Source organism: Trematomus bernacchii, unplaced genomic scaffold (assembly GCF_902827165.1).
Source record: "Trematomus bernacchii unplaced genomic scaffold, fTreBer1.1, whole genome shotgun sequence".
Taxonomy (NCBI): domain Eukaryota; kingdom Metazoa; phylum Chordata; class Actinopteri; order Perciformes; family Nototheniidae; genus Trematomus; species Trematomus bernacchii.
The window spans coordinates 4,141,867-4,151,326 of NW_022987705.1; positions in this window are offsets into that span (position 1 = coordinate 4,141,867).

Below are 9,460 nucleotides of genomic sequence, written 5' to 3' on the forward strand. Positions count from 1 at the left end.
AACAGAATAAACCTTCTAAAAAAGGTCAATCGTTGTCAATTAAATAAGATGGATACATATCTAAGAATTGCATGATATACATGAGTAATAGAAATGTACATTTAAAGTGAAATTTGCAGTTTCAATAGTATTTTGAATCTGTGACGATGGTTGTTGCTGAGGTTGTGATTATTAGCAAATAGCATCTGTTAGCATGACGGCATTAGCCAGCTTTAGTCGGGATCACTTCTCAAATACGTGAGCAGGGCCGTCCCTTGTTGCCCCACGCAAAGTTAGATGATGAGGCCCTCTGTTTTGTGAGCATCGACGGGGGGGGGGCTAGTGGAGCCGTGCCACGCCACACTAATTGCGCCGCATAAGCCCATAGGCACGCTGCATTTGCAGCTCAGTTGAGGCACCCTCCGCAAGATGAGGCCCCCTCCGCAAGATGAGGCCCCCTCCGCAAGATGAGGCCCCATCCGCAAGATGAGGCCCCCTCCGCAAGATGAGGCCCCCTCCGCGAGGTGAGGCCCCACGCAGTCTGCTTGATCTGCCTGTAGGGAGGGACGGCCCTGTACGTGAGGACATTATAATTGTTTGTGTGAAAACTCCATTTGGATGTCAGTATTTGTTTAACGTTATAGAGTCAATGTAATATTAAATTCAAAGTGACATTTGCAGTTTTGTCGTTTTTTTCTACGCCTGTGTGATTAATAGCAGTTAGCGTGTGTTAGCAGGACGGGGTTAGCAAGCACTAGTTGGGATCACTTCTCAACAGTACCGTTTTTCTGTGGTATTAGTACTTAAAGTGATCCAAAGGGCCTGCATACTTCCTCCACCACTGCCTGAATGTGAAACAGTCATGATAACTTGTCCAAGCTTTTCCTCCTGCGGACTCACTGTACTGTTTTCATGATTTATTCAGTGTCATAATGTTTGCTGGGAAACAGAGCTGAGAGGCTTCCTGACCGCAGAGACTCAGAGCCAAAGCCACAGTCGGACAACAGGTGAGCGGTTACGCTCTCAGGCACGTCTCATTGATATTCTAACCTATTGCACTTTCCCAGGGAGAGGACTCCCCTGTGGAAACACATTACTGCCCCCCCCCCCCCCCCACAGGCTTTGATCCTCTCAATGTGAAGCAGATCGCAGGACGGCAGTAAATACGACCAGCGTGGCCTAGAGACAGCAGGAGAGTAGAGAGTCTGTGGATGGTGGGGTGCTAACTTCATCAACATGGGCTGTATTTAAAGGTCACCTCTTATGCAAAATCCACTTTTTCATGTCTTTTCTACATCAACATGTGTCCCCTCTGTCTGAAAATGAGCTGATCAGATTTTGGCCACTTCATGATGTCATAGCGATGTTTTGTCTTGTTTTGTCCATTAGCCAATCACCAACCAAGGTAACCCCCCTAATCTTTAGTGACTTTACAGCTGCAAATGTACATTAATATATACATTGTTAAAGATAAACTAAGCAGTTAAAATCTAAAACACTGTAAAAATTGTGATTATACTTTGACGCAGGGTTATTTTAACTTTTGGAATAAGCTAGGATTTATTAGTATTTGTGAAACTTTTAGCAGCTAAAGAGACAGATTTTGTTGTTGTTGTTAAAAGACAACAAATAAAACCTTTCTTTTGCGATAGAGTATTTCTAAATCTTGATACTGCTACAGTCCTGATATTAAATGGATGCAATCTTTCCCAATACTCTCTTTAATATGAGTTTGTAGGCTGGAAATATAATTACACAGCAATAAAACCTACCTGCAGTTTAGATGTCGGTCCTTACTCCTAAAAAGAATACATATAACACTATCTGCCCATTGATTTTAAGTCTGTTTTAAAGCATAAAAACTGCAAACAACACATGCAATTTATTGGCGTTTACTTTGAAGGACAGAAAGAATAATAGAACTTGCGATTGCTTTAATATACAGTAGTTCCAGTGTGTGGTTCAATCTGCAGTACATTTGACGGTTACTTTCCTCAGGACAATTAGCCTGGAGAGAAAGTGAAAACAGGGATCCTGAGAGGGAGGAGGTTTCCAGAGTCGACAGTACAATGACTTCCTTTCAGCAGGCTGCAGGTCTGAATCCAACACCTCTGTTTTGGCTGACCTCTGGCCGTTTAAGGAGTTACGGGTCACTGCCCTCCCCTAAACCCCCGCAGGATGATAGTCTACGGATGTCCGCTAGCTGTGCCCCTCACCTGGGGGAAGGAGGGTATGAGTTTCTAGGCTAAGGATTATTACACAGTTTGATGAAAACCTGGAGAAAAGCCTGCAGGTATTTAGAACAAAGAAAAAAAGGTTTTACCTGGAAACTGTGATTTGCAGTTTGCTTGTTTGAGGGCCCCCTGGTGGTCTAGCAGCCCCTTAAAACCGTTTCCCACTCCAATTTTAGGCTTTTATTTAGCTTAAATTTGCTGAAATTGTGAAGCACTGGTTCGTCCTTGTGTTTTCTTTTTTTTGGGTGTTTTACAAAGTAGTATTTTTCCATTTCAGGCCATTACAAAAGCTAAGCAGTTGTTCACGAATGTAAAAAAAAACGTTCCTATAATGATCTTGTCTTGATTTTGTTGAAAACAGCTCGAAAATATTTGATGATCTGGAAGTCTTTGAGCAATTAAGAGAGAGATTAAGGATTTTCTCCACCTCCCTTTCAGTGTCGCACTCATGAGGATCTTTTGTGTTTTAAATCAGGAGGGATGAAAGAGCATGCAAGGCTTCAGAGCCTCGCTGGGGGGGGTTTAAGAATGAAGGGATCTTTTGCCTTTGGTGCTGATAATCGGCCGGTTCTCTTGTTTCCCCTTCAGCACAAAAACATCCTCTGTCTGCCTCCGTTACTCTCCTAGGGAGAAATTTTAACTCCCCGGGGCGAGACTGAGCCACCTGTAAGGCTGGATTTATACTCCAGGAGGAAGGCTTTTTCTTTTAAACTTTACCAGCATTGAAGGATGGGCAACATTAAGGTCCCTTTGATTTTATATAACAATAGTTTTTTGAGGAATCCCCCCTTATTCGAGTGAAATACTGTAAATGTACTTCTCAAAACACATCTTTTTTATCTTACCAAAAAGCATCTATTTTCCTACAAAAGTCTTCCAACAAAGAGTGATCAAAAGTGTACTGAACAAACTGAAACGTTCACTTTAATTAAATGTCTTATGTCAACAGATTTCACATAACTGTATTAGGTTAGTTGAAAGCAATAATATTAGGTTTAAATACAAAATATTAGGTTCAACTTAATATTATTTCTTTCAACTAACTAAATACAGTTTTTGTTGACATAATACATTCTATTAAAGTCAACATTTCAGTTTTTTCAGTGTGTGAAAGCAGTACATTTGAAGGTTTGTGATCCACTCTGTTGATAAGAGGCTTAAGTCCCCCTGCAAAGAGGAGGAGGAAGTGAAGGGATGATGGGACGGAGAGAAAGGAGGACAGGAAGGATGAGGGGATCCCCGAGGCTCGTCTCCTCAGGAGATCACAGGACTCAGGGCGGGTTTGCAGGAAATGTAAGGTGGGTGGAACAGTGACTTGTTGTCACAGTTTAATGTATTGAGCAACACATGAAGAGGTGTTGATGTGGCCAGGGAAAAGAAAGTTTGGGGCTCTCTGCTGGAACTGCTACCCCCGCGACCCGACCACGGATAAGCGGGAGAAGATGGATGGATGGATGGATGAAGAGGTGTTGCTGACAAACTCTTCTTAGTGAGGAATATATATTTTTTTGTCATCCTGTAAGTCAGCAAATTACTTAATGACAAACAGAAATACCTCAGCTCCTAAATAATGAATAACATTGAGTTTAGATATTCATGGTGCCCAGAGGATGAACCTAATGTTACATATTAACCTAATTTATATTAACTGACAGAAAAATCTGTATAAAAAATGATGAACATCAGGCTCAAATAAAGATGACTTTCACAATACATTGCACAATGTGCATTGAGTGTCTATTCATGCAAAACAATCATGATTAAGTATTTGAGAGCTCCCCCAAAAATGTTCAAGTGAGGCCTCCTGGGGAGTTATTGTCGCTTTCAGGGGACTCAAACCCAACATATAGCCAGCCCTTCCTTTTTTCCAAAGCCTTAATTATGAAACAATACTTTTAATTTTGCCGACACTTTTATCCAAAGCTAATTACAATAAATGCAATAAACCATAACGATAATATATCTCTGAGCAACAGGAAACCTGCAGGTAGCTTCCCTCCAGATGAGCCATACCATTATAAGTGCATTATAGTTTAAAATGAGCTAAACCTTTTAAGCAATACACTTTTTTTGTGTGGTTTAATTGAACCAAGTTGCAGTCGAAACATGTGGTATTTCAGTCTGCAATGCAAGACGTGTAGACTCTCAGTAATCCTGATGTCTAAATAGAGCTTGTTGGGGGCCTTGATGCTCTCTTTGCCCCCACTACGTCTCAACTTCAGGGGCAAGTTGTGTGTGGAGGATCAGACAAACAGGAAACAGACAGAGGGTTGAGATGTCAGACAGAAAGCTGCACAGAGTCAGACGGTCAGACGGTTGGGACGGCAGACAGGCTGGCGGTGGGCGTCTCTCTGCTAACGAGGCCTGACAGCTTCCATGCAGGCTCAAGCGACAGAGAAAGAGAGGATCGGGTCAGATTCAGAGCGTTTGATGTCCGGGTGGCGCTCTCGTTTGAAGGCACCGCTCATTCCGCCTCTGTTTGCTTTTTTAAGCTCAGACTGACCGAGGTAAACTCACAATGACTCAAAAACAAATATATCTGCCCACCAACTGATACTAAAACCACTTGTCTGGATTGTGAGATTACCCAACATGCTCTCTTTTTCTGGTACATACAAGAGTTTCATTCTTTATTGTGCAGCCGGAAGGGGTCTGACATTTTTTTTTTTTTTTTTTTTTTGTGGTGTAAGCCAGGAAATCCTGGGTTGGCGTGCCGGGCTGGACGGCGTTTCCATTGTCTGGCCGCTCGCTCACTGCTCCCATTGATGCTCTTCATCCAGCTGTAAAATCTGGTGTGGTGCTGAAATGTGTGTGTGTGGGTGTGTTTGTGTGTGGGTGGAGGTGGGTGGATTCCACACACTCTGAAAATAAGATGTTAAGAGTGGAGTAGCAGGGTTTGCATTTGAGGGATACAAAACCTGCTGTGATTGCTTCCTGTGTCCTTCCTCTGCACGGTACCTTCCTCTCCCTATGTCTCCCCCAATCTCTAATTCAAATGGGTTGTGTTGGCATGTAGGTGTAAGAACAACTTCACCAAAGCACTACAAATATTTGGGCAGAACACTATAAACTGGAATATGAACATTAACAAAAAGTTAAGTTTGACACATTTTACCTAGATTCTATGCAGTTATCTCCAGTTGAAATGCTATTGATCGTATGTAGCAACAAATCAATTAACTTAGTAAGTGTGTGTGTGTGTGTGTGTGTGTGTGTGTGTGTGTGTGTGGGTGTGTGTGTGTGTGTGTGTGTGTGTGTGTGTGTGTGTGTGTGTGTGTGTGTGTGTGTGTGTGTGTGTGTGTGTGTGTGTGTGTGTGTGTGTGTGTGTGTGCGTGTTTGCGTCTAGATTATCCACTGTCCCTCAGGTGGTGGCACGATGACAGATATTGGGCAACGAGGTAATTCTGTGTCCTTCTCCCATGAGTATTTTGAGAGGTGAATTAGTTCTTATAAGACTGAAACTATACTTACTATTGATTGGAACTTGTTACATCTAATGTTTTAATTAAAACATGTTACAGATTGTAGGAAGAAATGCATTTTAGTCTCAGCATCACCTGTCGAACACTGACTCATTTTCATGTATAATATTTGTTGTCTTCCTCTTGATATTTGTGGTCACTGAGCCTACCTTCTCTCCCCCCCCTCTGCTGGCCGGAGCTGCAGCTTTTCATGGTGCATTTCCCCTCTTCCACCACTGATGTTAAGGGAGACAGATTAACATAACAGCCTCAGCAGGAGGAACGCAGTCAGCATTAAAAATCACTTCCCCAGGAAGTGATTTTCTGCATAATCTGTTCCTCCCTACTCCACCACCACCAGCAGTAACTCCACTCCCTCTTTGTCTCTCTTAAGGCTCTACCTCTACCTCTAACATCTGGTTCTTCATCTGATTTATCACTTTGGATTAATCATATCTTATCTACAGCATCGTTACACTTGTCTGCATTGTTTCTGGTTTACTATCTGTCCTTTCCATCAGTTATAAAACATTGTGCTTACCAAAGAAACTGCTGAAAAAAAGCTTAAAGAGGCCAGACGATCAGACAAGTCGTGAAGAAGCCCAATGTTTATCCACATTATCTAGAGCACTTTTTTTGCAGGTAAATTGTTCAAAGTTACAGCATGAGGTTGTCTTTGAACTGTACCCTATTTATTTAGATTTTATATATTTTATAGATCCATTCAGTTAATAATCCCTGCGTCTCTACAATCAAATCACAGACATCACAGACATTTATTTGTGTTTTCGACTGTTAAAATTGGGCGACTTCTGTGATATAAACAGACTAGAGCAATGAAAGTTATACAACAGCAGAAGAAAGGCTGTTTGTGGAGTGTTTCTCTCCTTTTTCTTTTTTGTGTGTGCCCACCAAGCACGAAGCCCCCAAAACCACATTGAAACAGCTAAACACCAGAAAATGAAGCCAACAAAAACACGTAAGTGATCACTTCCTTTGTTCCGGGATTTTTCAGCTCTGCCACATTCCACCACAAAACCCATCCGGAGGAAAATAAGACCGGACTCTTCCAATAAAAAAAAAAACAAAACAAGAAAAAAACTTAACTTGCTTTCCTTGCAAAGTCATCCATATTCTCACGTTCCCACATCCGGACCAGGAAGCAGCTCTGAGCGCAGCGAACAGGTGGATCCACAGCAGGGTCAGCTTGGGAGGCATGGGAATAACAAGAGTCTCTACTGTGCTCTGTCTTACACTGAAAACACAGAAGCATTGACTTGAATTAAATGTATTATGTCAACAGATTTCACACAACTGTATTAGGTTAGTTGAAAGCAATAATCGTACATTTATATAGGTTCAACTTAAAGGTCTCCTATTATACTGTTTGTCATCAATATATAATAGGTCTCAGATATATACAAAACATGTCTCTGAAGTGTTTGTCTCCAAACACCAAACAGATCATTGCAGCATTACCCATAATCCCCTCTGTTTCAGCCCTGTTTCAAAAGTGCTGATTCTCTGTCTGTTACTTTAGATGAAAATAAGGAGCCCCTCCCCACGCCCCTCTGAGAGATATTTGGTTAAAAAGAACTCAAGGTGCTCTAGGAGGAGATTCAGGTGATAAGGGGGAGGGGGGGGGGGGGTTACCTTGGTTGGTGATTGGCTAATGGTTACACAAGCCAAAAAATCATAAAGTGGCCAAAATCTGATCAGCTCATTTTCAGACAGGTTTTTATATAAATGGATCAGGACAAAAAGAGAGAATCTTTGTTCCTGAAACTTACAGAGTCTCTTTACACAGAAGGGACACATGTTGATGTAGAAGAGACATGAAAAAGTGGATTTTGCACAATAGGTGACCTTGCTTTCAACTAACCTACAGTGATGTGAAATGTGTTGACATAAAACATTTAATTAAAGTCAATGCTTCAGTTTTTTCAGTGTACTCTACTCATCAGTTTTCTACTACCTGAAAAGATGAAAGATAGATACGATGGATAAACTAATCAATTGTGATGCATTATTTTAGATAAGCTACAAAGCAGATTATAATGTTTAAATAAATCAGCTCCAAGTTTACAAGCTGCAGCATAAGGTGCTGAAAATATGAATGCATCAATAATTATAATATAATGGTATTCTGAAATAGGCAACGGTGTATTATTAGTACGTTTACTTTAAATGTTACTTCAGTAAGATTTGATATGCAGGAATAAATGTAAGAGAGTATTATTATATGTAAGGAAAGAGTTATTTATTTTATGCTTATTTTTACATTTAAACTTTTATTTTATCCCAAACTCTGGTTTATGACCAAACTAATAATGCTATAAGCCTCAGTCGTTGTGTTTAGCTCTAATATGCTAATACATTCATTAAAAAGGGCGAAAATGTTGATTGGTTAAAATGTTCTTTGTTAGCTGGCTAGCGATACAACAAGTCAAAGCTTGGCAGACCAGTAAGGTAGCATGGAGCTTAACTTAAAGTTTCCTATATGTACTGTATAATAAAGTAAGTTTAGTAGAAAAGAGCCGTATAATTCAGACAAAAAGAGCAGAAAAGAACAGATTAAAGTCGAGTTGGCAGAGTCCAGCTGTGCAGAGAAGAATTGAGCACAGTAGGAAAGAAGGTGCACAGCCACATGTGCACACACTAATAAATACACATGTACCGTACACTCTCACTCTCTCACACACACACACACACACACACACACACACACACACACACACACACACACACACACACACACACACACACACACACACACACACACACACACACACACACACACACACACACACACACACACACACACACACACTCGGGGTGCACAGCCAGCGCAGCGTGCCAGGACTTGAGAGGAACCAGATTGCATATTTTGGATTTCCAGATCGGGTTTCGGGCTCTCGGCCCTGCAGCACCGGATAGATTTCATTACGGCAACAACCACAGGCCAAATCTAATTAGCACATTATTCACAGCAGGATGTCAGCCTTGTGTTTCAGCATGAGCCTCCACGTCTGTACTGGTTTCACGGTCATCAGGAAGGAGCTGCTGTGCCTCTGAGTGTGAGTGCTGCTGGATAAATGTGAGGTGAAAGTATATTTACTGAGAAAACCAGAGGATCAAAGATGTGAAGGCTTTAAACTAACGTTCACTACAGGCTGTATTTCATAGAGAGTAACTTTGAGCTAAATGGTAACCTACCATTTTTGTGTTTCATTCTAAGAGACTGAAACCTATTATTTATTTCCTTCGAAGCTTCCCCAATGTTTCAGAAAAAAAGCCTGGTGTCCTAAAATATATGTTCCCATACAACTAAACTGCATCAATTGCATTTGAAGGGAAACGTAGTGGTCCAGGATTATGCCTGTCTTCTATGTTTTAAAGATATGTTTGTATTCAGTACTTAGAAGTTTACACTGGAAGTGGATGCCTGAATTCAAACACCTTTCATCCAGATTTTGTAAAGGAAAATGTACGTCCGTTACTTAAAAGACTTAACAAACATATTCAATTTAGGCCAAACTTTTAAAAACCTGTAAACATGTCACAGTAGAGGCACGATATGAACCTGAAAATGAGCATGAAACGTCCTCTTTAACTCTGTCCGTACACATATGAGGAGGAAGTTTCTATCACAGACTTTGTGCCACAGACTGAGATGAATGGGGCTTAGACTTAACTCACTGGGCACAGTGGTGTGGCTTTGCTGCTTGACTTGTCCATATCCTGACTGAAAGGCCGGTAGGAAGGCAGAGGTTACATCACAGAAGT